The sequence below is a fragment of the Mus musculus genome, chromosome 6 (assembly GCF_000001635.26).
Source record: "Mus musculus strain C57BL/6J chromosome 6, GRCm38.p6 C57BL/6J".
Taxonomy (NCBI): Eukaryota; Metazoa; Chordata; class Mammalia; order Rodentia; family Muridae; genus Mus; species Mus musculus.
The window spans coordinates 98,620,699-98,644,543 of record NC_000072.6 but is presented as its reverse complement, the minus strand read 5'-3'; positions in this window follow the sequence as shown (position 1 = coordinate 98,644,543).

The window sequence follows — 23,845 nt, the reverse complement described above, 5'->3', positions numbered from 1 at the left end:
CTACTCCCATCGCAGGCCCAGATGCAGGCCTTTGAGTTGGCCTACTCCAACATACACCCATTGACGAGCTTCTGGGGCCAGTGAAGGGGCAGGTCTTGTGGATTCAAAGCTGTGGGATCTCCATGACACAGAGCAACAGGAGGATATTGAAGAGGAATCTAGGTGAGGGTCCAGTATTGCTATTGTATCAGAAGTCAGAGGACAAAAGGGTAGACTGTGTGACACACTGCAGCTTCCAATGCTTCCATGATAAACAGATCTGTGAGGGAGAGGCAGGAAAAACTGAGGAGCAGATTGGTACATACCCAGTAGAAAGGGAGAAACTATAGCTGTGACTGAAATGAAATTTCTCTCATTTCTCTCTGAAATGAGAGAAAGCTGTGGTTGAAAGAGAGCATCTCACTGCCCGGTTGGTGAGAGGTGTCTTTTTGGGGGAGTCACAAGGGCGGAGGACAGAGATGGAAGAATTGGGAAATAAGTGTGATTGCATAATGTGAAATTACCAAAGAATCAATGAGAATTCTGTTTAAAAAAGACAGAGAAGGAATGAGAGCATGTGTGTAAGGAAAGGAACGAGAGGAAAATGCAGCTGTGAGAAGGGGACTTTTGGAGCCTTGGTATTCATCTTCCGGCTAGCAGTCACTGTGATTGGCTTACAGGTTCTGTGCGTCCGCCTTTCCACAAGCAAGTGAGGATACAAAAGGAGATTACTTTGTTGGCTTGTGTAGGGCTATAAGGTATAGCAACACATACATTAATAATTGTAGTAGTTGTGTGAAGTCACTATTTATTTGATGTTAAGAATTAAAATTGGTGGTTGTAACTATTCTTTTAGGACTAGGCATGGAGCTTGTTAGTAGAACACTTATTTAGGGCATATAGAAGACTCGAGGTTTGATACACGATATGGCAAAAATAACTATAATAAAACAAACAAGAGGCAGAAAGATGGCTCAATGGTTAGGGGTGTTACTGCTCTTGTCCAAGACTCAAGTTTGGTTACCAGCGTTTGCAACAGGTGTCTGTGACTCCACCGCTCGGGGATGATCCAACTCCTCTGGCCTCCGAAGCCTCACGTGTACACCCCTGCTCCCAATACACATAATTTAAATATAATAAGCATTAAAAGACACATTTTTTCCAAAATAAATGGGTACTACAAAGTATAAGGTATTCTAGAAGAATATTGTCCTTCCCTCAATATTATAACCTTGGAAACTATACCAGTAAACATTTTTATCATCATGAAAAAATCTAAGTTGCATTGTGACATTCTTCAAACAGCGTTTGTTTTGGTTCTTTCTCTTTGTCCATCCTCCTTTCTGATTTACAAGTGCATTGTGTCACCCTCCCCTGTCTCCTCAACTCCTCCCATTTCCCTCCTGTGCTCACCTGTTCAGTAAAGTTATGATATGTAATAGCTTTAAAGCAACTGGACCTGGTATGTCATGAGTTATGCTGTTTTTACTCTGATACTAGATATTTAGGCAAGGCTGGTTGCAATCTTTGACAATTGCAAGTTTTTTGAAACGACTAATTTTCTTTTACTAAAAATCTTGTCTATGAATTTGAAAATTTCCTCAAAACGTTTTTTTTTTTAAAGTGACTGTGATATAAGACAGGAATATTTTTGAGGTTCACTATAAATATTGCCAAATAACTCTAGAAAGTCTGCCAATTCCCAAGGGAATATATATATATATATATATATATATATATATATATATATATATATATATATATATATATATATATGATGCTGCCTAGCTGTGCCATATCATAGAACATGTATTTCATTAAAGGAACTCAATTCTAGCATGGGGTCTTAATTAAGGAAAGGCTATGTTTGAATCTCAGTGCTTTGGTGCCCCAGATTACGCATATGTGTGTAGAGGTATCTGCAAGCACTGGGTTCTTGGAAAGTGTCCCTCTAGTTCTTCTCACTCATCTGTGATTTGCACCTGCTCCCTTCTCTCTACTGAGTTCCAGTCTTGCAAATAGACGCTGTCGTTGTACCTTTGCTTAAGGCAGTGAAACAGGCTGTGTTGGTTCCACTTCTGCCGCTGGACTGAAATGTAAAATGACCTGGTGGTGGAAATGGTTTACTTGGCCTACAATCCTAGGTTACCATTCTTTACTGATGGGAAGCTAAGACAGGAACTTAAAGGATTGGGAGGGAGGGAGGGAGGGAGGAAGGGAGGGAGGGAGGGAGAGAGAGAGAGAGAGAGAGAGAGAGAGAGAGAGAGAGAGAGAGAGAGAATGAGAAGAGAATCCTTGCTTGCTTTCTGCTAGTTTAACTAGTTAGCTTCAATTACTCTTATACAGTCCGATGCCTAGCTCATGAAGTGATGGGTTTTTACACCTCAGTTAGCAATCAGGACAACCCCTCACCCCAACACATGCCCACAGGCCACCCTAATCTAAGTAATTCCTCATTAAGACTCTCTTCCCAGGGGAGTGTAGGTCTTCTCAGGTGACAGTTGGAACCTTCAGAGTAATGACCACATTGCCCAGTAAGATCTCTGAGAATGGAAGGAGCTTCGGCACCTAGTGTCTCTCATAGAGCTGGTCCCGGACCACAGCGGTGTACAAAAGGTGTCTGTGTTGTTCTTTATGTAGTCGACTCATTTTCATAAGGAAAAACAAATTTAATCTGGTACGAAAAGTCTATAGATGAGAAGGGCTCCCTGTAGGAAAGCCTTCATAGGGGAACAAACAGATTGAGAAAGTGTGGTTTGATGAGCTGTGTCTAGGTGGTGGTATTATAATGTAGTGTCTGAGAATTTATATACAAATGTGTATAGCATGTATCCTTCTATCTAAGTAACTCCTCCTCTCTTTGAAATTCATGGTCAAAATTTGTACTATATCTATACCTATATCTGTCTATTGATTTACCTATACATCTGTAAATCTACTCTTGGTTCTCTATTCTGTAAATCTGTTCCACATTCACTAATTTTTTTGTGGAGATCTCTCTCTCTCTCTCTCTCTCTCTCTCTCTCTCACACACACACACACACACACACACACACACACATAATTCTTTATTAATAGCAGGCAAGATAGTTCAGTCGGTGTGGATGCTTGCTGCCAAACCTGATGACCTGAGTTGGGTTTCTAGAATGCACACGGTAGAAAGAGAGAATACACTTTTGCAAAATTGTTCTCTGATCTTCATCCACTATAAAGGTGTGCACTAAATAGTAGATAAAGGTAAAAAATAAAAGCCGGGCGTACGCCTTTAATCCCAGCACTCGGGAGGCAGAGGCAGGCGGATTTCTAAGTTCGAGGCCAGCCTGGTCGACAGAGTGAGTTCCAGGATAGCCAGAAACCCTGTCTCGAAAAACAAAAACAAAAACAAAATAATAATAATAATAATAATAATAATAATAATAATAATAATAATAACAGCACAGTTCAGTGTATTAGTTATTTTTCTATGACAGAAATAGACCGGGTAGCATACTAATTGTATGACAGTGTCTTTTAAAGAACTGATGCTTGGGCCTTCAAGATAAATAAAGGTGCTTGTTGCCAAGCCTGGCAACTTGAGCCTCATGCCAGCACCCCTCAGAAGGAGAGAACCAACTCTACACAGTTGTCCTCTGGCTTCCACAGCAAGGGACACCAGATATCTCATGGATATCTAATTATTCTATTTTTCTGTAAAGGCTTACGTTTTCTGTGCATTGTCTAAAGCCCATTTTGGGCTAAGTCACAGGTTTTTGCATTTGTTTGCTTCTCTTCAGAAGCTTTATAGTTTGGGGGCCTTGGTAAATTTTTAGGTTTTTATTCATAAGCATATTTTTCATATTAGGTGCTTACTTTGAGCACACAGTGTTAAACCTAAAATATATATCAATTCTTTTAACCTTCGAAATAACTGTCGGTGAGAGCTCTGCTATGACCCCTATATTAAGGATGACTTTGAAAGTGGAGCTGCTAGGAAGCCTATCCAAGGTGATGATGAAATAACAGAGGAACAAAGATTCAGAGTCAGCTATTCTCCCTTGAGGACCTGGCTCTTCACCCATGAAACCACAGTGTGACATCATCTGTGAGATGAGAAACAGCCATCTGCATTCTTAACCTCAGTGTGATTCTGGCGAATGACGATGGCTTGTTCTGAGCTTAAGTGGAAAATGACTATTCTGAGGTATCTCAGAAGTCTAGGTATTTATCTGGGAGCTGACTAGGAGGCGATTCTCCAGTAAGTAAAATGAATATTGAAGAGACTTTACATCTAGAAAATAAATTTATTTTGTCATTCCTAACAATCATGGGCATGAACCCTTCCTCTGTGGCTCACAAGCGTTTAGGAAATTTGATAGGATGCATTCTGATTTTGTAATTCAGTGACATAGATATGTGAAAGGAAGGCAACGTTAGATGATCAGAAAGTCTGCTTTGCTATTTTCCATTAATACACACACACACCTTGGAAGAGAATTGGAAACTGGGCATGCATGCATTTGATCTTAGCACTTGTGAGGCAGAGGCAGGGAGATCTTTGTGAGTTTGAGGCTAGTATGGTCTACATAGTGACAGGGCTATGTAGACAGACCCTGTCTAAACATAGAAAAAGAAAAAGGGAAAGGAAGGAAGGAAGGAAGGAAGGAAGGAAGGAAGGAAGGAAGGAAGGTGGGAAGGAAGGAAGGAGGAAAGAAGGAAGGAAGGAAGGCGGGAAGGAAGGTGGGAAGGAAGGAAGGAGGAAAGAAGGAAGGAAAGAAGGAAGGAAGGAAGGAAGGTGGGAAGGAAGGAAGGAAAAATGTTGGATTCTCTGTGTTGAAGGAGGCTGGAGAAAGGGACACCAGTCAAGGCACTATCTAGTTCATTAAATAAACTGTTAATCATTTCTTGCTTTGGATTGCAAGGTATTCCATAACAATACAACACAGTCTGGGTTTCTTAAGCAACTAAAATATATTTTCTCTGTTTTGGAGGCTGGAAATATAAGATCAAGGTTTGTTTCTGAGGCTACTCCTCTTGCCTTGCCTGTGGCTGTCTTCACATGATCTGTGTATAATTTTGGCCAAATATCTCCTCCTTGGACGTTAGCTGTATTCCAGCAAAGCCTACTATCACAGTCTCATTTTACTTTAAGTATTTTGTTGAAGACCCTAATCCCCAAACACAGTTATATTTTGACTTGCTGAGCTTTAAGATTTCAATATATGAATTTGGGGGAGACAGAATTAGGCCTATAACCTTCCCTTACCCCTGGGCTCTGGTTTATTCATCTATACAATGGGAATATTGATGAGACCGGGAGTTCATAACCCCGAGTTTTAGCTGAAGCTAAGGAGGGTGGCTATAAACCCTGTGAAATATTATACCACATTTTGCTTGTGAATTTTTTTCTGAAGGGGAAAGTCTATAGTTTTAATTGGATTCTAAAAGGGTACATGACCCCTTAAAAGATTAAGAGGCAATGAATTAGATAATCTTTATAGTTCTTCTCAGCTCTTAAATTGTAAGAATCTAGCCTTTGCATAGGGAAGACAATGTTTTATTCTTTCACAAGGCAGCTAGGAAATTCTCCCCAGTGCCTTTAGTAAACACAATTCCATTTCCAATGCAGCTTACTTCATTTTGACAGGCTCCAGAGCAACACAATTCAGAGAGACCACACATGGCAATTTTTTTTTCATAGCTTCATGATCAGTGATTTTGTTTAGGTATCATCGGAAGACTGAACTCTTATTTGTGTATCATGGTCATAGGAGCTCTTTTATCTGCCAATAGCTTTCGCTGTTCCTCTCAAGTCATTCATAGAAGGTTTACCTGTTTTCTTTGTGACATGCCTGTGTGCACATACACACTGAATACATGCAGCCTCAAGTGAACTCAAGTCATGCTTATATGCACGTGTGAAGAACATACACACAGACACAAATGAACGGCCACGCTTACATACATTTGTGCACATACACACACACAGACACAAAACACAATTTGAACAGAAATAAAGTGCACAGGATGCTGCTACTTTGAACATAATAAGCATTTATTAACATTTGTTGAATGAAAAATAAATGAATGAGTTGAACCCCCGGGGAGAATAGCTAAATTCATTTAATAATTAAGTAACCATTTTTCCATGTCCTGTAAATATAACAAGTATATTAGACTTCTGGTTATAAATTATTTCTTCCAGTAATAAAATACACTAAAGAATATTAAATAAATAATTTGCATGCAAATGTGGAGCACACACGTGTGGATATATACAGACACATTATTATATGACACAGCTAATATTTAGAAGCATATGAGAGTGCTTAGTACAGTTAAAGAAAGATCTATACAAATCATACAACTTTGGTGGGTGAAATAGTGAAACTGACTTGTTCATTTTCTTACTCCAGATCTCCAGAACATTGTGATTCCACACTTATCACAAGCTGCGACACTGGGTACCACAGTGATGTTCTCAAGAAGTCATTCGCCAGCTTAGCATCCTCGCCTGACTGACAGAAGAGTAGAGAGAGGATGAAGAAGCCAGTTTACAATGGTTCGCTTTTACTATTTCTACTGGGGCTAAGCTTCCACAGCATATTTCTTTCATTCTACTTTCTGAGTATATTCTGATATCTGCTTCAGAAGGAATTTTTAATATCTAAAGGCTTGGGATTTCACTGCTGCTGGTGGGAAGGTTGGTTCTGAGTGTACAGCTACGGCTTCCAGCAGATTTCCCTCCCATTACACCTGTTTGAGATCTTCAAAATAGTCTCTTTCCAACGTGTTTAACATCCCCCACTCTGTCGTAAACAGTCTCTCCCATACCCTTGTGTAGAGGGCTCATGAGAAATGGGCTTTCAATGCTGTGCCCTCTTTTATTTGGGGATCATTAATGTCCAGGAAAAAAAAAACAAACCTTAAGCTTTCAAGGGTTCTACTGAAAGATTGTCTTGCTGTCAGGGCTGTATCATGAGACACTCAATTTATCAGCCTTCCTCGGGGTGACCTGACTGGGACTTGAACCTCTGGCTCCAGGGAGTCTAGGTTGAACAACGGTGATGTGGAGGCGACTCAGCCACTGCCTCCAGCCAAAAAAGATTAGTGTCATCAAAAATAGATTAGCCAGTCAGTTAAAAAATTAAAGTAACCCCTTTGTTCTAAAATATTTGTCAAAGTAAGCAAAGAAATTAGCTTTCACTTCAGATTAATTACCAAGTAAATTAAGATTGGGGGCAAGAACACTTGAGATATTTTTTTCCCCTTAACTATGGAAATGGGGAAATGGACAATATTTATCATGGATATTTCTAAGGCTTGAAATATTTACAGGAGACTGTCAAGTCTATAGGAGTTCTGCCTGTAAACTTTTTTTTTTTTTAATCCTTGAAGAATTCCAGATATGTGGATTCTGCCTTTACTCCTGTGGAAAGAAGATATTTCAGAGAGGGAAAAGAAAATTTGGTCTTTAGTATTTTCGTGATCTGAATTCCAGAAACATGGGGATGCATCTTGTCTCCTCCACAGACAAACAGTGGCTTCAGCTTCACCAAGCAGCAGAAGCCCATACCTTCATTATCTTACCTCAGTGTCATATGAGGACAGAATTGGAGAGTTTCGGAAGCCACGGCCACCCACAGGAGAGAGTAGACTGCCCTGCTGCAACCGTGAGAGGAGAGAAACGAAGCAAGAAAGTTAGCACTCCCTTAATAATCTTCATTTTTTTATTCATTTATTATATGTCAGGGATTATGCAGAGCATAATGAGCCCAATGGTGACCCAATATAGATGAGCTGTTTTGCTCTGGAGGCACCTAGAAAATCACCCAAGCTCCTGCATCCAAGTGAGCACAGCCAACAGCAGGACACAAAAACATCAGACACATCACAGAATGATTATAATTCTGATGAGCATCAACTGATGATGCACACACATTCCACAATGCACGTGTGGAAGTTGCCCACTGGCAACTTGTGGGAGTTCATCCTTGCTTTCCAGTGTGTGATGCTTAAGGGTTCAACTCAAGGTCTTTATGGCTTGGCAGCAAGCACCTTTATAGTTCCAGCCCACTTCTATGTTATTCTCGCCTAAAGTGTAGTCACAATCAATTTATGGGGGATCCCCAGCTGCATCCCATTACAGAGATGCTAAGAAGTTCCCTTGAGGGTGTCAGAGTTGTGACAGATGAAGGAACCAACAGAGATGAAAGCCCAAAGACTCACATGCATCAGATATAATCTATGATCCAGGTTTGAACTTATGGCCAGACAAAGGACAGTCAAGTTTCCCCGTCTTATTCATGGGGATGTATGTGTTCCAAGTGATGCTTGAAACTGGATAGAGTTGACCTTGAGCATATTGCATTCTTCCCTAGCCACACACACACGTGACGAAAGTTCCATCCATAATGAAGGCACTATAAAAGATTAGGATTCTAGCTAGCCACAGAGCAACGCTAACATGGAACTGGGGTGGTGGCTCCGTAGATAAAGTGTGTAAGCATGAAAGCCAGAGTTTGAATCCCTAGCACCCACATAAAGGCGAGGTGGGGTTGGCTGCCTGCCAGCTCTCCCACACTTGGGAGATGGGAGACTGCATTCCTGAGGCAATGCTAGACTAGCTAGGCTAACTGAGTCAGCAGGCTCTGGGGTCAGGGAGAGACCCTGCTGTAGGAAATAAGGTGGGCCTTAGTCCAGGAAGGCACCTGACTTTACACTACGGTTTCCACATGTACTCATCCATATGTGAAACAGTACACATATGTGTTCCCCCGTACATGCAAACAAGCATATGCTCATGAATGTATACTGTACACATATACACGTGCAATAAAAAAAGGACAATTGTAACAATTTGCTGGAAGAAAGCCTTTATGAATGTGGTTTCTTCTTCAAGATATATAATCAGACTCTCACTTTTCCACATAAAATAAGTGCATTTGAGCTTCTTCTCAAAAGATGTGAATCACCAGCATCCCTATGTACCTTTGTGCTTTGGGAACATCAGTAGGTGGAATGAAGATTTCTTTTTAAATAAACGTCATGATGCCATGGCAGCAGATCTGATAACTGAAGGGATAACTCAGTGGCCAACGAGTGAGTAGCACCCGCAGCTACTAGTGAGAGGGGGATGGGTCAAGCCTTGGGCAGGATGGAGCAGGATGGTAGAAGACTTCATCACATGACTCAGAAAGGCACATGCTATGATACTCATGAATTAGCTATTTCTGGAACTTTCTATATAATGGTTTTGGACTGTTGTTAACATTGAGTAATTAAACTTCCAGAAAATGCAAGCTTGGTTAGGTGGCAGGAATTTCCCACATTGAAGGAAAACTATAGTTAAATAAGGCTTCTGGCTCAGTTAATAACATTGTTTACTAGGTCTCACCTCCTCTGTAATCCCAGCATTCTAGAAGCTGGGACAGGTATATCAATCAAGAGATGAAGGTCAGATTGGGTTATGCAAACCTGGGCTGTGCGATGATGCTCTAACAAAAATCAAATCAAAACAAGAAGCCTTAACGACAGCAAAACCCAACACTCTTTATCAGTGTTAATTTCTTAGTTCTGAAACTGAGTTAATTTTATACAGAAGGGAAATGAGAAAAGTTTACAATAGTTATCTGGGATATCTTTGTGGTTATCTGGAAATTAAAACTATACCAAAATAAAACAATTTTGCCAATAGAGTGAAACAAATATACTAGCTGGCTTCATGGAGGGTGTCCTTTGATAGAAGAGCAGAATATGTAATTATAATGGAGCTCCATCAAAGAATATGATGAAGATAATACCTAGGATCAAACATTAATTTAGGACATGCTATTGTCAGGAACAGCTTTAAGTGTTGTGCGTGCCTGTGTGCCTGTAGCATGCATATATGTGGGTTTTGCATGTAAATATGAGTGTGTTCACTTGCGCGTGGTTACAAGTGTGTGAGTGTATATAAAGGTCAGAGGTTGACATTTTCTCCCTCTTTGATCACTCTTCCTTTTATATATTGAGGCGGGGGTCTCTCATTTGATCCCATAGCTTGCAAATTCAGCTAGCTTAACTAGCCTGCTTGCTTTTAGGAGACCCTGTCGCTGCCTTCTATAGATTGGGATTACAGGCTGTGCTGGGACTTGAAAACTCTCGTCCTCTTCCTTGTGTAGTAGGTACCTTACCCACTGAGCCCTCTTTTCAGCTCATTTTAAGTATTTTTTAAAAATGAGATACAGTTGATGATCACAAGTGTTCATATATTTATAGCATGGAAGATGTATGTGTTTTGTACATGTATATGTGCATACATGTGGTGGCCAGAGATCAGCATGACATGTTATTCTTCAGGCTCTTGTCTCCTCGTTTCATGGGACAGGCTCTTTTACTTGGCTTACAGCTTGGCAACTTGGCTATGCTGGCTGGGTAGCCCAAGCCCCAGCGATCCACCTGTCTCAGTTTCTGCAGCACCAGAGTTTCAAGCATGCACCACTATACCCAGCTTTGTTGTTGTTGTTGTTGTTGTGTTTGACAGGAGTTCTGATCCCCAGTCCTCAGGCTTCTAAGGCCAGTCCTTCAGCAGTTCAGCCAGTCTCCTGGGCTACCTGTTAAAGGTCACCACAACCAAGCCAGTTATCAAACTGGTCACCCCAGCTTTCATTTGCTTATGTGTTCTGCGGCTTTTCAAAAGGACCATTCCATTATGTGCTGTCACTGTGCTGTAGCCCAGAGTTTAATTCAACCTGATCCTTTCTACCCTGTGAATGAAATCCGCCCATGTTTCTCACATCTATAGACCCAAGTCATTTAGATCTTTCTATATCAATGGGCTAGTAGGTTCTCAAGCCATACGATGACTATTTTCTTTGACCCACTCCTTTTGCATCTTTGCACAAATATTCCAAGAATTTTCGCAAGCTTAACAGATTCATGGTCAGCCATCACCTATCTGGATTCTGTTTCTCCTCTCCCTGTTAAATGACATCGTCCCCTGAGTTAGAAGTGGCTCCCTGACTGTTCTTTGCTGTAAACCTATCCCTGAGAAAGCTGCCCTGTTTAAGAAGCATTTCCGTATGGAAAGTGGGGTTTTACCTTTGGTTTATTTGTTTTTCTTCTTCTTCTTGGTGATATTTCATATCCTCCAGGGGGGAATGTAAACATTCTAAACCTTCTGGGTTTCAGATAATGTCCTTCATTATCTGGCCTTTGTACCTGCCACTCAGCCCCAGGGTTTTCCACTCCTCAATAACCAACTACTGTTCTCAGAGGCGGGCATCTGGGAACAGAGAGCAATGCCCCTTGGGCGCCTTCCTCCCATGCTTGGTTGGATTTTCTTCATACATTGAATGTAATTTTCTCAGGCTTCAGATGAGTCCCTTAATTTTGTGTACATCAAAGTTACTTCCCTTACAGTGAATGAATGTGTCACAATTATCTTTTAAATACCTTAATTGCTTTGTTTACTGGTAGGCATTTCTACCTTTGCATCTCTGGTAGAACTTTACCAAAGCGTGTACCTACCCCCCCTACCCTTCCCCCCCCCCCCCCCCCCGCCACACACACACTCAGTTTTTAGAAGCTTCTAAAGAGTGGTTTTTGACCCATGAGTGTGTCTGATTGGTCCTACTGCCAGACAAGATTCCGGTTTCTATGTATTTACCACAAATAGCTAAACAGAAAATGAAAACCAACCACCACTGAGGCGTTTTCTCAATAACATAGTCAGCTTAAATCAAACCCCATCTCATTTTTGAGACTTCCACCTGCTTGCCTTTGAATTGCAACGTGACCTTAAAATATTCAGACGAGGCATGGGGACAATAGTGTTTCTGTGAGCCACAGCCCCAAGAATCCAGACCCGTTTCATCATTGATAACCAAGCCGTGTTTAGGAAGAATTTCTCGACTTTCATCTTGGTAGGAAACTTCTGCAGCTGTCTGCTTCCTTCCACTGCCTGCTGTCTCTAAATAAAGCGGTGGCGATGGAGGGGGGCGGCGCGGGGAGACTCTGAGTCATCAACACTCAACCATTATAACATGTCAAATTTGTCCAAAAGAAACATTTTTATGCTTCTGATTATTTTATCATTAGTGGGAGAAGGTTCCTGGGGCTCCCAGAAAAAGCCACGAGGAAGGATGCTGAGTGAACAGGACTTGATGGGTAATGCCTCCCAGACATTGAACATGCTGAGACAAACAAGGGATCCCCAGAGTGCTCCTGGGCTACCGGGCTCGCTTCATACGGGATCAATTATGCAGATGGAGCTGTGAAGATAGCTCCCTCTTTTAGTAAGGCATGATTGCTCCTGTACTCGCAATCCCAGCGCTGCCTCACCGGAAATACCAGACACATCGGAGCCACCTGGTTCCATCTGCAAAGTGTGTTGCTTAATTGGGGGGAGGGGTAAGGATTTTTCTTTTTTTAAATTTCTACATCATTACTAATTACATACATTTATCATGATAATATATAGATCTTGAAATGATCCGAGTAGGCGCATTTACACACATGTGAGTTTGATTTCATGGTAAGAAAGATAGAGGATAAAGAGTATTTTTTGAAAGAGCTAAACGGTTTTAAGTATCCTTTTTAGAAATTTGGAAGCTGCGGTAGCATAAGAGATTCATCGTTTCAGGTAGTGATGTTGGGAGTTTTCTGAAGAGACCATGATACAGAAAACATTTAAAATTCCAAGCCCTCCCTTATCCTGGCTAGAAAAATGAGTAAGGGTGTTCATTAGAAGCAATGGAATCCAAGGCAGAGGATAGCTAGGGAATGCTATCTGCTTAGATGGTTGATTAGCTTGCCCTGGCTCAGTATGGCTCAGTATCTGAGCCCTCCCCTATTTTGCTGTTTTCAAGGCTTCCCAAGGAGGTCGTGTGCGACTTTCTCATCTGCCCTGCATCCACATCTTTTCTTATTTTTGGGAGTGCAATCTTATTTGAGTGCTGGATGAATCCCTAAAAACAAGGACAATCACAAAGATGCAACCCTTTCTTGTATTGGGAAATGGCAGGGCAATTAGTAAATCCCTATGGTACGGGCTCTGCAGAACCGTCCAGGTTCTTTACAGATAAACCAGTCATTTTTAAAGCCGTGATCAGGACTCAGGGCAGAGCCTGAGGATGGAGTGGTCCAAGGGGGCCACTTGTATCCTGCTGGGTGTAAGCCACGAGCGAACGTGTTCAGAGCAACCTGAAGCATCTCTGCACTTGAATAATTACATCCTCACCTCATTTAAAAAAAAAAAAAAAAACGGACACACCCACGCACCAAATTGACAAGTCTGAGATATAAATCTAAAGTACTTGAAAGTACTTTTATTTCAAGGTGCATAAATCTTTCTAAGTCCATCAATTAATTTTATGTAGTTTTAATTACAGCTCCTAACCTCTGCAGTTATTACAGGGCTAGATGTTTCCTCTCATGTACACAGGGAACTGTGCGGGAAGATGGAAGCGCCTCTGCCCAGGCAAATGAAGAACAGTGGTCTCTTTAGGGCCTCCATCTTTGATATTTCCAGCTCAACCCCAGTTTCCTTCCTCAGTCTCTTTTTCTTAAAACTGGGAATTCAAGAGTTTCTGACTCGCCTCACAGGGATGTAAAAATTATTTTAGATTTACAAGCTTTCTGAAGATTAAAAAAAGCTCTTTATGTAAGTGCTAACTATTGCCTTCAGAACTAACCTATATTTTATGAAATATAATGGAGTCAATTATTTAAAAATGTAGACTAAAACTTGTCTACAGCTGACTAAAATGAAAAGAATTCAACTGTAAACCTTTTTAGGTGTGTGTGTTTTATAGAGCTCCTGAAACACATGCCATCTAAAAATCACAATAGCAGAATTTTTCTGAAACTTACCGCTGAATGGGAAAAGTCACTTATATGGGAAAAATTTGTCTTGCGTCTGTGAAAGCAAAATTACAACAGCTGCCAAAACATGAAAACTTCATCATCGTGGGGCAGAATGTTGAGAGGAACGCCAAGGAATTTATCGTTATTCAACATTTCAGGTAACATTCTCCTGTCGTCTCTTCTGGGAGGAGATTTTTTTTTCTTTTTTGCTCCTCACTCTGGAGAGGCGCGTCCACGTTTGCTGAGAGACACGCAGGAAATAATATAATGAAAGGTTCATATCATGTTTGACTCTGCTCAGCGAGTGAGCAGGCAGGCAACCCTGTAACCTTCAGATCCCTGCTCTGCGCTGCAACTCACAGAAGGACAGGTTGGCTGGAAAAGATGGGCGTGGCTTTCATCTTCACCAACCATGCAAAGCATCTGCCAGCCTTCTCCGTCCTTTGGGCTGAGGAGGCTTTGACACCCGGAAGTGAAACCAGGCAATTGAAATAAAAATGCTTTCTAAAATTTAGGATGATTACCCTTATTATTCGTTCCTGGTGAGCCTTTTAGTTTGTTAATGGCATACGTTTCATGTCATTTCCACTTTCCTAGTTAAACCACTGCCATTCCTCAGGCGTCCCATGTCAGACCATGCTATATCCACTTGAGAATGTCGGACCATGCTATTCACTTGAGAATGTTTGCCTTGTCAAGAAAGAATGGGAATGCCTGAGTTGTCTGATGCAATACTATTCATTTTACTCTCTAGCACATTGGCCTTATTTTAGTTTGGGTTCCTCAGACGTGGACACCAAGTCAGGGACTCAGTGGGAGTGTTGTACTCTAGAGCTAGACCCAGGAAACAGGGTAGGGAGGGGGCCGTATGAAGGAGGAAAGGAAGAGGAAGCAGACAGCAAAGGATGTGGCTCTAGCCATTACCACTGGGGTGTGTATTTCTACTGGGGACGTCCTAGAATTAGTAGCATACTGAGGCCTGGAGTTACTCTACCAGGAGAACAGAGAGGTAGATTATTATAGCATTTGACAGCCAGAGAAATGCTGGGGTAACGGGGTAGTCTTTGCTGACATGTCCAGGGACAAACAGAGAGGTGAGCTCTGATGGGGGTCCAGGGAGAAGAACTGAGATTAGCTGATGTAAAATAATTAAACACATGGGGGTCTTCACACACTCTCTTTATCCACAATGTATGTAGATACAAAAAAAGGGGACATGTTAAAATATTTTTTAAAAAAAGTAAGCAATTTCAGTTACAAAAATCTTGAAATGCATTCATGGGTCCCAGATTACAAATACTCAGTGATTTGAGGACAGGTTACACTGAATTCTTGTTAAATTCTTACGGAACTTATGGTCCCAAAAAGGTTATAAATAGAACCTCATACACACAATAGCCACATACGCAGAAAAGACGTGAATATGGTATGATCAAATGATTAGGACACAGCAGATAAATGAAGGAGCCAAGCAAGTGCCATGGTGATGCCAGGCACTTTGTATAACACAGAGTACTGAGAGAGGCTGTAGCTTACAGCATGCACAGCTATCAGAGCTGAGGGGCTGTTTGCCTTCCCATCGTTAGGAAGACTGTGGTGTCAGGACATTGGCTGGCAATTGAAAAGGAAAAAGGGAAAGGATGGACCATCTAGTGACTGCCATATGCAGGGATCCATCCCATAATCAGCTTCCAAATGCTGACACCATTGCATACACTAGCAAGATTTCGCTGAAAGGACCCAGATATAGCTCTCTCTTGTGAGACTATGCCAGGGCCTAGCAAACACAGAAGTGGATGATCACAGTCAGCTATTGGATAGGTCACACGGCCCCTAATGGAGGAGCTAGAGAAAGTACCCAAGGAACTACAGGGAACTGCAACCCTATAGGTGGAACACAATATGAACTAACCAGTACCCCGGAGCTCTTGTCTTTAGCTGCATATGTATCAAAAGATGGCCTAGTCGGTCATCACTGCAAAGAGAGGCCCATTGGACTTGCAAACTTTATATGCCCCAGTACAGGGGAACACCAGGGCCAAAAAGGGGGAGTGGGTGGGTAGGGGATTGGGGGGGGTGGGTATGGGGGACCTTTGGGATAGCATTGAAAATGTAAACGAGGAAAATACCTAATTAAAAAAAAAAAAGGAAAAAGGGAAGGCAAGGCACCCACCTTAGATTTAGGGGAGTTGGTTTCTAAAATAATTTTCTACTTCTTTTTTCCTATCTTTTTTTCTTTCTTGACCTCCTCCTCCTTCTCCCTCTCCCTCCTTCCCTCTTCCTCTTCCTCTTCCCTTCTGCCCCCCCCCCACATCCTACCATGTGTGTCCTGAAGAGAAGGGAATATGAAAAATGGGACACCCATTGCTAGAAAGAACCTGTGCCTCATGCCTAAAAGGTACAGAAAGAGAACTTTTGAAAATAGATACTTTTTCCATTTCTTTTGCTGGAAACCAAAATGAGCACCTCTGAGACATACCCAATCAAATGCCTCCTCTGTTTCCACATCCTTTGCACGGCATCTGGAGTGGGCTGGACCATGGTTTTCATACGGGAGAGCACATAGAATGCCCAGGGAGTGTGTTTGTGACGGTTGCTAGACTCTGTTCTAGAGATTGACAAGTTTTGATGGATAATTCTTATTCAGAAGTTCCCACGTAAGGATGTGCTTGGGTTTGTAATTCAGTCTGGGCTCAAAAGAACAAAGGAATCCTGGAGCAACCTTGCTGGAGCAGACCCAGGTAGGTGAACAGCTCCTTTCCTTAGTGCAGGATTTGCAATGTTCCTAATTTAAAGGTACAAAATTAATGATGCCCCAGCATCCCAAATGCTTTACCACAAGGCAACATTCTCATACCAGGAAGCACTGTTTCATGCATGAAAAAGTTCAATCACTTTATAAAATGGAGGCTGGGACATCTCTGCTGTCCTTCCTAAAGCGAGGCAGAAGCGTGTAAGTGTTCTCTAATGACACAGGCTCATCTCAATGACCATCCATGACAAGACATTAACTTGAATATATCATTTTGCTGCTGTTAATCATGTCTGTAGCTCCGTCCTTGTCCCCCTCACACCTTGCTGTCTCCATCTTCCACTTTTAATTTTCAATGATTAATGTGATGCATTGGAATTGATCACAGTTCTTCCATGGTCTGGCTCTGGAATAAATTGACTCAGGAAGCTCGGATTGCTGTCTAAGATACTCTAGAACCCTTTGCCTGAGACTCATGGTTGAAGCTGCTATTCCATAGCAGAGCTATCGGATGCATGCTGCTCTTAGAAGCCCTCCTAGAGCCCATGGTACCATGACATTGATTTTTGTCTTCATACTAAGCCAGGAGCCACCTTCAGTTTATCGGAACATCATACTCTGGATCATACACAGATCTGGTGAAAACCATTCAGACCTCCTGTAGGCAGACAGGACATGACTCACATTGTGTCGTACGGTGTAGTGTCACCTCAAATTCATCTTCACCTTCTTATTCTCCCTTCCCTTTAGTGATATATTACATCAAAGTTATTAAAAATATTAATATAACTTAAAATCTGTTAAGAGTATAATATGGTAGCATATTTGTTTGTCATCTGCAGACAGATTTCTAGATACTGAGGCTCATTTTGAGGGGATACTTACATTTTTTTAAAAAACCACCTGAAGCTCAAGGGCTCTGAGACCCTGTGTTTGGAAGACCCTGTGTTTAAACCTCCTCACACAAAGTGACATCTAACCTCAGCCATGGGGAAGGGAGTAACGGAAGGCACCAAGAGAATCCATTCTGCATCCTGTTTCCCATGGCTTTTTATACAGTATTCAAATTAAAAAATTTCTTCCCCAAACTCAAAAATCTGTAACAATATTTACTTTACATATGTTCTTTGTTCCCACAGTAAAATTATATTCTTGGTAATTTTACAAGCGCAACTACCGACCCCACGAAGGCGGGAGGATGGTGTTTTGTCTTCTGTGAGACACTGTTAATTATTACTCTCTGACAAAACAGTTCAGAAATAGACTTAGGCTCCTAAGCTGAGGTGGTGGTGCAGAGGAAAAGCGTTATGAAAATTATGTATTTGCCCTCGAGAGACCCCGCCCCTTTTTGAAAACTCTTGCCAATCAATCCAGGGAACAGAATCTGATTCAATTCTGGGGCAAACATTTCCCTGCTGTTGAAGCTCGAGGAAAGAAAGATGCTGCGTGTGCCAGAGCCAAAAAGGGAGGTGGAAGAAAATGGGGAGTGAAATCTAGGGGGCAAATAAAGAAATATGTACATGTATATTTATGCGTTCTGTATTTGGGCTCTAATTGCTTCAAAGATTATTTATTTTTCTCTTTTCCTTTCATTTTTAAAAAATACCTTCCAGCGTCTTAACGTGTTTTTCAAAGTCGAAGCTGGAAGGCATAATAAAAAGCAAGCAGGGATATGCTTTCTGAATAGAGTGAAATAATTAATGGAAGAATGCTTCCGTTTGGGCATTTTTTTATGAAGTGAAATATATTATTTTTGCTTTTAAAATGGAGGTAATTTGTTACACAAAAGTGGTGTTTTCTTTAATCTGAAAATAATACTAATTATAACACTATTTGGGAGCTGGAGTTTTGAAGCCTAAAATTCCTTTTGTAGTTTGAAATTACTTAGCTGCCATAACTAACCTGGCTGTGTTCCCTGGATACTGTCATTCAGCTCCGCATTGTCCTTCTCCTTTGCCTCTGGCCCCTCTCCTCGCTAGGTTTTCTTTGCAATGCCTTCAGCTCCCCATGCTTCAGGCTACTGGTATTTATTCTCTTTAATTTAATTTATTCCCTTTGCAGTTAGGTACTGCTCCTTAAGCTAACCACAAGATTGCATTGTTTAACAGGAAGAGGTTGCTGCATCTATAGAGTGGGCTACAAATGTTATACAGAACTCTGGCCAGATCGTGAGTGGCTGTGGATGGAGAGGGAAGGGAGCCTCTAAGCTCAGTCAGGTGGCTGCCTCACTTCTGCTTCTTAAAGACAAAGGATGCTGGAATAGCTGTTTGGGTCATTTCCTGGGGTATATATTCTAGAGTCTCCCAGGCGCCTGATTCAGTGATGAATTACTTTCTAAAACTCATAGGAAGGCAGGGCTTGTCTTGTAAAAAGCTACATCTAGGCCTGGAATTGCCCCAAGGTTTAGACAGGCTTTCAAACAAGCCAGATTTTCCTAAGGATTTGAAGGGTCCTCTAAGAAGCACAACCAATGTTCTCAACAGGATTTCTGTCCCACAGGAGGACTTCGCTTCTGGTGGTTACGTCTCCCATTCACTTGTGCCCATCTTTGAGGCTCTAATAAGAAGTGCTGACCTGGATATGTGCACATTTAGGTTCTAAAGGGATTCATGGTCTTCTTCACTACCTGGGACAAAGGTCTCTGCAAGGGCCTCTTTGTGGGCCCAGGAAGAATGCCTACATACCCCCACCCCCATCTCTTTCATCCTGTCCCTCCCTGTTCAGAAGCTTTTAAGTTTCTTTGGGATCTCATGTGCTTCTTCTTACCTCAGGCCTTGCACACTCTATCTTTCCTTTCCAGAATGTTCTCTTGCCGCAATAGCTCTGCCTTTTCCCTTTCGCTTTTGGCCTAAGCCCTACCTTACTAGCTGATTCTTCTTTGACTATGCTAATATAGAGCAACACTTCCCTTTGTGCCTTCTATCATACACCAGTCCAGTGCTTTCAGCACTGTGTCACATGAAATTACCTTGCTACTTTGCTTGTTGACTTGTTTGCTATCTTAGCATGGCCTCTTAATGGAGTATATTCCACAGGGGCACCTAGACCGCCATGGATGCCACATATTTCTGTTATTAGAGACCATGCCTCTCTTGCCTGCACAAACTCTATCCCCCATGAATCAAAATGAAAACAAAGGCTAGAGGAGTGGCTCAGAGGTTGAAGCCCTTGTCACACAAGTATTAGGACTTGAGGTCGAATCTCCAGCACCTACATAAAGTTGGATGGGAGATATCCATGTGCAATCCTAACACTCTTAAGGTGAGAATCGAGATAGAGACAATAAAGACTCCTCATGTACATAGTATTTTCTTGAAGAAGAAAAGAGACTCAAAAAATGTGAAAAGTAAGGATTTAAAGACACACGAGGTTGTTTGTTCATCTCTACATGTCCTGTGCACAGGGATATCTCCACACACATGCATGCCCCTAACACGCATAAGTATGTGCATATGCACATCATATAACATATAAAATAAATTAATTCTGCCTCCTTTACTTTGTAACAATGCAGTAACTAATCCATCCAGGGCTTGCAGCTCTGACTTATTTAGCAATCAAAGTTGGTGCTGACATGTTGGGTATAGATAGTCTCTGTGACAGGGCTCTTCTGGATGCTGTGTAAGGTTGAAGCCTCGGCGATCTCTTTCCACTGCGTACCAGCTGCTCCTCCCCATGGATTTTAACGAAAAACGTCCCTAGTCATTTCCCAGAGTTCCCTTAGGAGAAAAAAGTTAACTGTGACCAGGGAAAAGGTAAATTAGAATCCTGAGTGTTTACCCCAGCCGCATAGACATTGTGAGTCCTGTGGTAAGATTTGTATTGCTTGGGTGATACGAAAGACTGGTGTGTGAAATCTTTCTGAGAAATAAAGGTGGGATCTGGGCAAGGGTGTCTGAAGAACCCCAGCAGAGGCCAGTGCTTTGGGGAACTCTGTCTGCTCCTCAGTCAAAGTGAAAAAGGATAAGGGTGTTTCCTGTGGACCTGCCTTGACCTGACCACGTGAGAGAGTCTCTGGAGAGTACACAATAGAAGGAAGCTGGGGTGGGGATGGGGGCATGTGAAAACCTGGGGTCTAGAGGAGGTGTCGAAAGGAACAAGTGGAATGGAGGTTCATAGTTAAGTGAGCTTGCCTCAGAGGAGAAACGCCCAGCAAAGGGCTTCAGTAAAGTGCTCAAGACCATTCATCAGGAAAAATATCAGCATCTGGTATCTGCCACTCCTCTGAGAACCCTAGCTGAGTGGTCCCGGCAGTACTCACAGTGTGAGAAAATCGCCACACCGTTTCTTCATGTTCCACGCCATGCCTGAATCCTTCTCCAGGCTGAGCCCCAGTTTAGCAAGATGCTTTATGAAGGGCAAGAGGTGGAGGCAGGGAAAGAAAGACACATGCCAACATACTTGCTTGTCCAGGCTTCTCTTTCGAAGCAAGAACAGTTTGGGAGCCCCATGGGTTGGCTCAGTGGGAAAAGCCCATGTGCTGTCTGAATAGACAGCCCTGGAAGTCTTAGTTCTATCTCTGGAACCAATGCAAGTGTGGAAGGGGTTGCTCCCTGAACATGCATGGTGGCATGTTAACCACCCCGTAATAATAAATAATTCAAAAGATAAACACTGTTAAGGCACAGATGCTATAACTTTAAATGAGCTGCTATGTGACCTCACTGAGAATAGCCGTGCCAGTTACTACACTCCTGCTGTTTATTTCACCTAGTGTGTATAACCCTATCTCGGCTTTCAAGTAGAGAAGCACCTGACCATTGTCAAACTTGAGGGGACAGTAGAAAAAAAAAATTTTTAAGTCTTATAAATAAATTCTATGACTTGTATATTTTACTCATTTCTAGATTCTCAGTGTCTGATGTATAATGTAAAATACATACAATTGCATACATCTCTTAATTTGTATGTGTACATACATGTGTGGGCGTGCGTCTATGTATGTATGGGTGCTGATAGAAGGAGGAATGCCACTCCTCTAACTGAATCTGTGGCTTCCCAGAACTCTCCTAGCTCTGCCTCGCAGCTCAGGGACTATAGGCATAGAATTCCACAACTTGCTTTTTTCATGGGTGCTGTGGATCTGAGCTCAGGTCTTAACTTTCGCAGCAAGCATTTTTCCATCTGAGCCATCTCCCTAGTCGGTAATTACATACTTTGTAAATTACCTGGATTGGATTATTGTGGTATGGACCCATAATCCTATGGAGACTGAGGGGAAAGGATTGCTTTTCTTCTCTCTTCTTCCCTCTTCCCCTCCCCTCCCCTCCCCTCCCCTCCCCTCCCCTCCCCTCCCCTCCCCTCCCCTCCTCTCCTCTCCTCCCATCTTTCTCATCTGATGCCTGACAAAAGAAATAGGTCCAAACTTCTGAATATTTAAGGTATCTTCCAGTGCCGACTGGGAGATGAATTTTCCATGACATTCAAGTCATCAAAGGATAGATGATCAGTAACCTCAAAATTCTTTTAAACTCTTACCGATCACCTCCCTTTGGTTTGATGAGATTATAAGCTTTTCTGTTCAAGATCAAGACAATTTCCCCTTCCTTCTTCCATATGGCTGATCATCCCTCCATCAATCATATCCAACTGGCAGACTCTGACAGAGTGCAGCAATTTATACTGCTAAGCTCCAGCTTTGGTTCCCACCATCACTTGCAAGGCAAAACACTGTAATCATTAGGTCCGGCTCTAAACTGGCAGGATGTGACAGAGAATCTACGATCCAGGATAAGGCCAGTGTCAACTAACTGTGACATTCCATCAAATATAGCATCCTTAATGTCATGGAGAGTTACTCTCTGCATGGGTGATAAAGTATGGGCACGCTGACAGGCTCTTGCTTAACCACCCTCATTGGCCTTGGTATGGTCATGCCAATTCATTGTTTTATAACAGATCGGCTCACATTGAAAATGAGGATTCAATTTGCGATTTTATTGTTAACCTTTAAGGTCCTTGGAGGCATTGTTAGGCTGCTTGGCCGACAGGTGCTAACTGAAGTTTATGCTCTCATTTGTAGGTATCTATCAACCACAATTTCCATTGACCTGTCTACATCAGTCTCCCAGTGCCTTCCAACAATGCAGAGCATAAAAATTACTTATTTTCAGATTTAAATAAAACTTGCCCCTGGTAGACTTTCTAGGAAAGTTCAGTTTTTATATGTATCAACCCACTTGACTTTTAAAAAATGTTTCATTCACACCCCCCAAGTTTCTATTGTGACTTAAATCTAATCAAAAGTACATTGGGGGGCTTATGAGTGATAACTTAGAATACCACTCCCAAGTCAGTTTACTGTGGAAATAGCTGTCCAGTTCTTTTTGTAGCAGTGAAATTTCAATTATGAGGTCCTTTGACTTTGTTCAAATAAACAGTTGCTGGAAGTTTGAAGTGAGTCACACGAGGAAAGCATAAGAAGAGATAACGTATCCTTCATTTGAGAGACCACCGCAAACTTTGAGCATCGACCATGTCTAAGCTTGTATCTAGAATTAAAACATTTATTTTGGACTTGATGCTGCTCAAGATTTGCTAGGTAACAGTGACATTAAGTCTCTCCAAGAAGGATGTCAGCTCTGCCAGCCTCGTCTGAGACAGTCACGGGAAATGAGTTGAGTGGCACCTGCAGCCTTTTTGATGGACGTTTTCTGTGCATCTTTAAATAGTGAAGTGGGTGCGTGAAGTTGATATGATTGTCTGGCTTTTCTTTGCTTCTGTGTTTTAAGTGGAAGAGCAAAGAGCAAGTGTGATGTCTTACAAATGAGTGAATCCGAATGGCTGTATTTGTAGGAAAATTCCCCCTAGTTTGTGAAGAGTTTCTGTGAATAAGTACGTGTATTTCCGATGGTTCCTGTGGGCAGCCTAGATTTCCTAATTCCTGGGCTGTTTTCCAGGAAAGCATCAGGTATGCAAAGAGGGCCATTGCATGCCACCTTGGCAAACAGCTTCTTAAAGGAAAGATGAAAGAGAAAGGGCAGTGCCCTTTCAATTTTACTGCCAGTGCCCCAACTTGCTTCTCTGTGGCCCCATGAATCCCAGCAGCTCTGTCCCTTTCAGAATGTAAAGAACAAAGTAACTTGTCTCTGTTTAATACACTAAACCCTTCTGATTTTTCTCCCCTCTCACTACCACTATATACACAACAAGATCTTAAGTAGTAGCAGAAGTATTGGTTTTGCAATATTTACAAGAAGGCACTGGCATTGAATAGAGGAGATAGGAAGGAAACACACCATTTCTGTTACACACATTACCTAGTCATCTCAAGTAAACTTCAGAGAATAC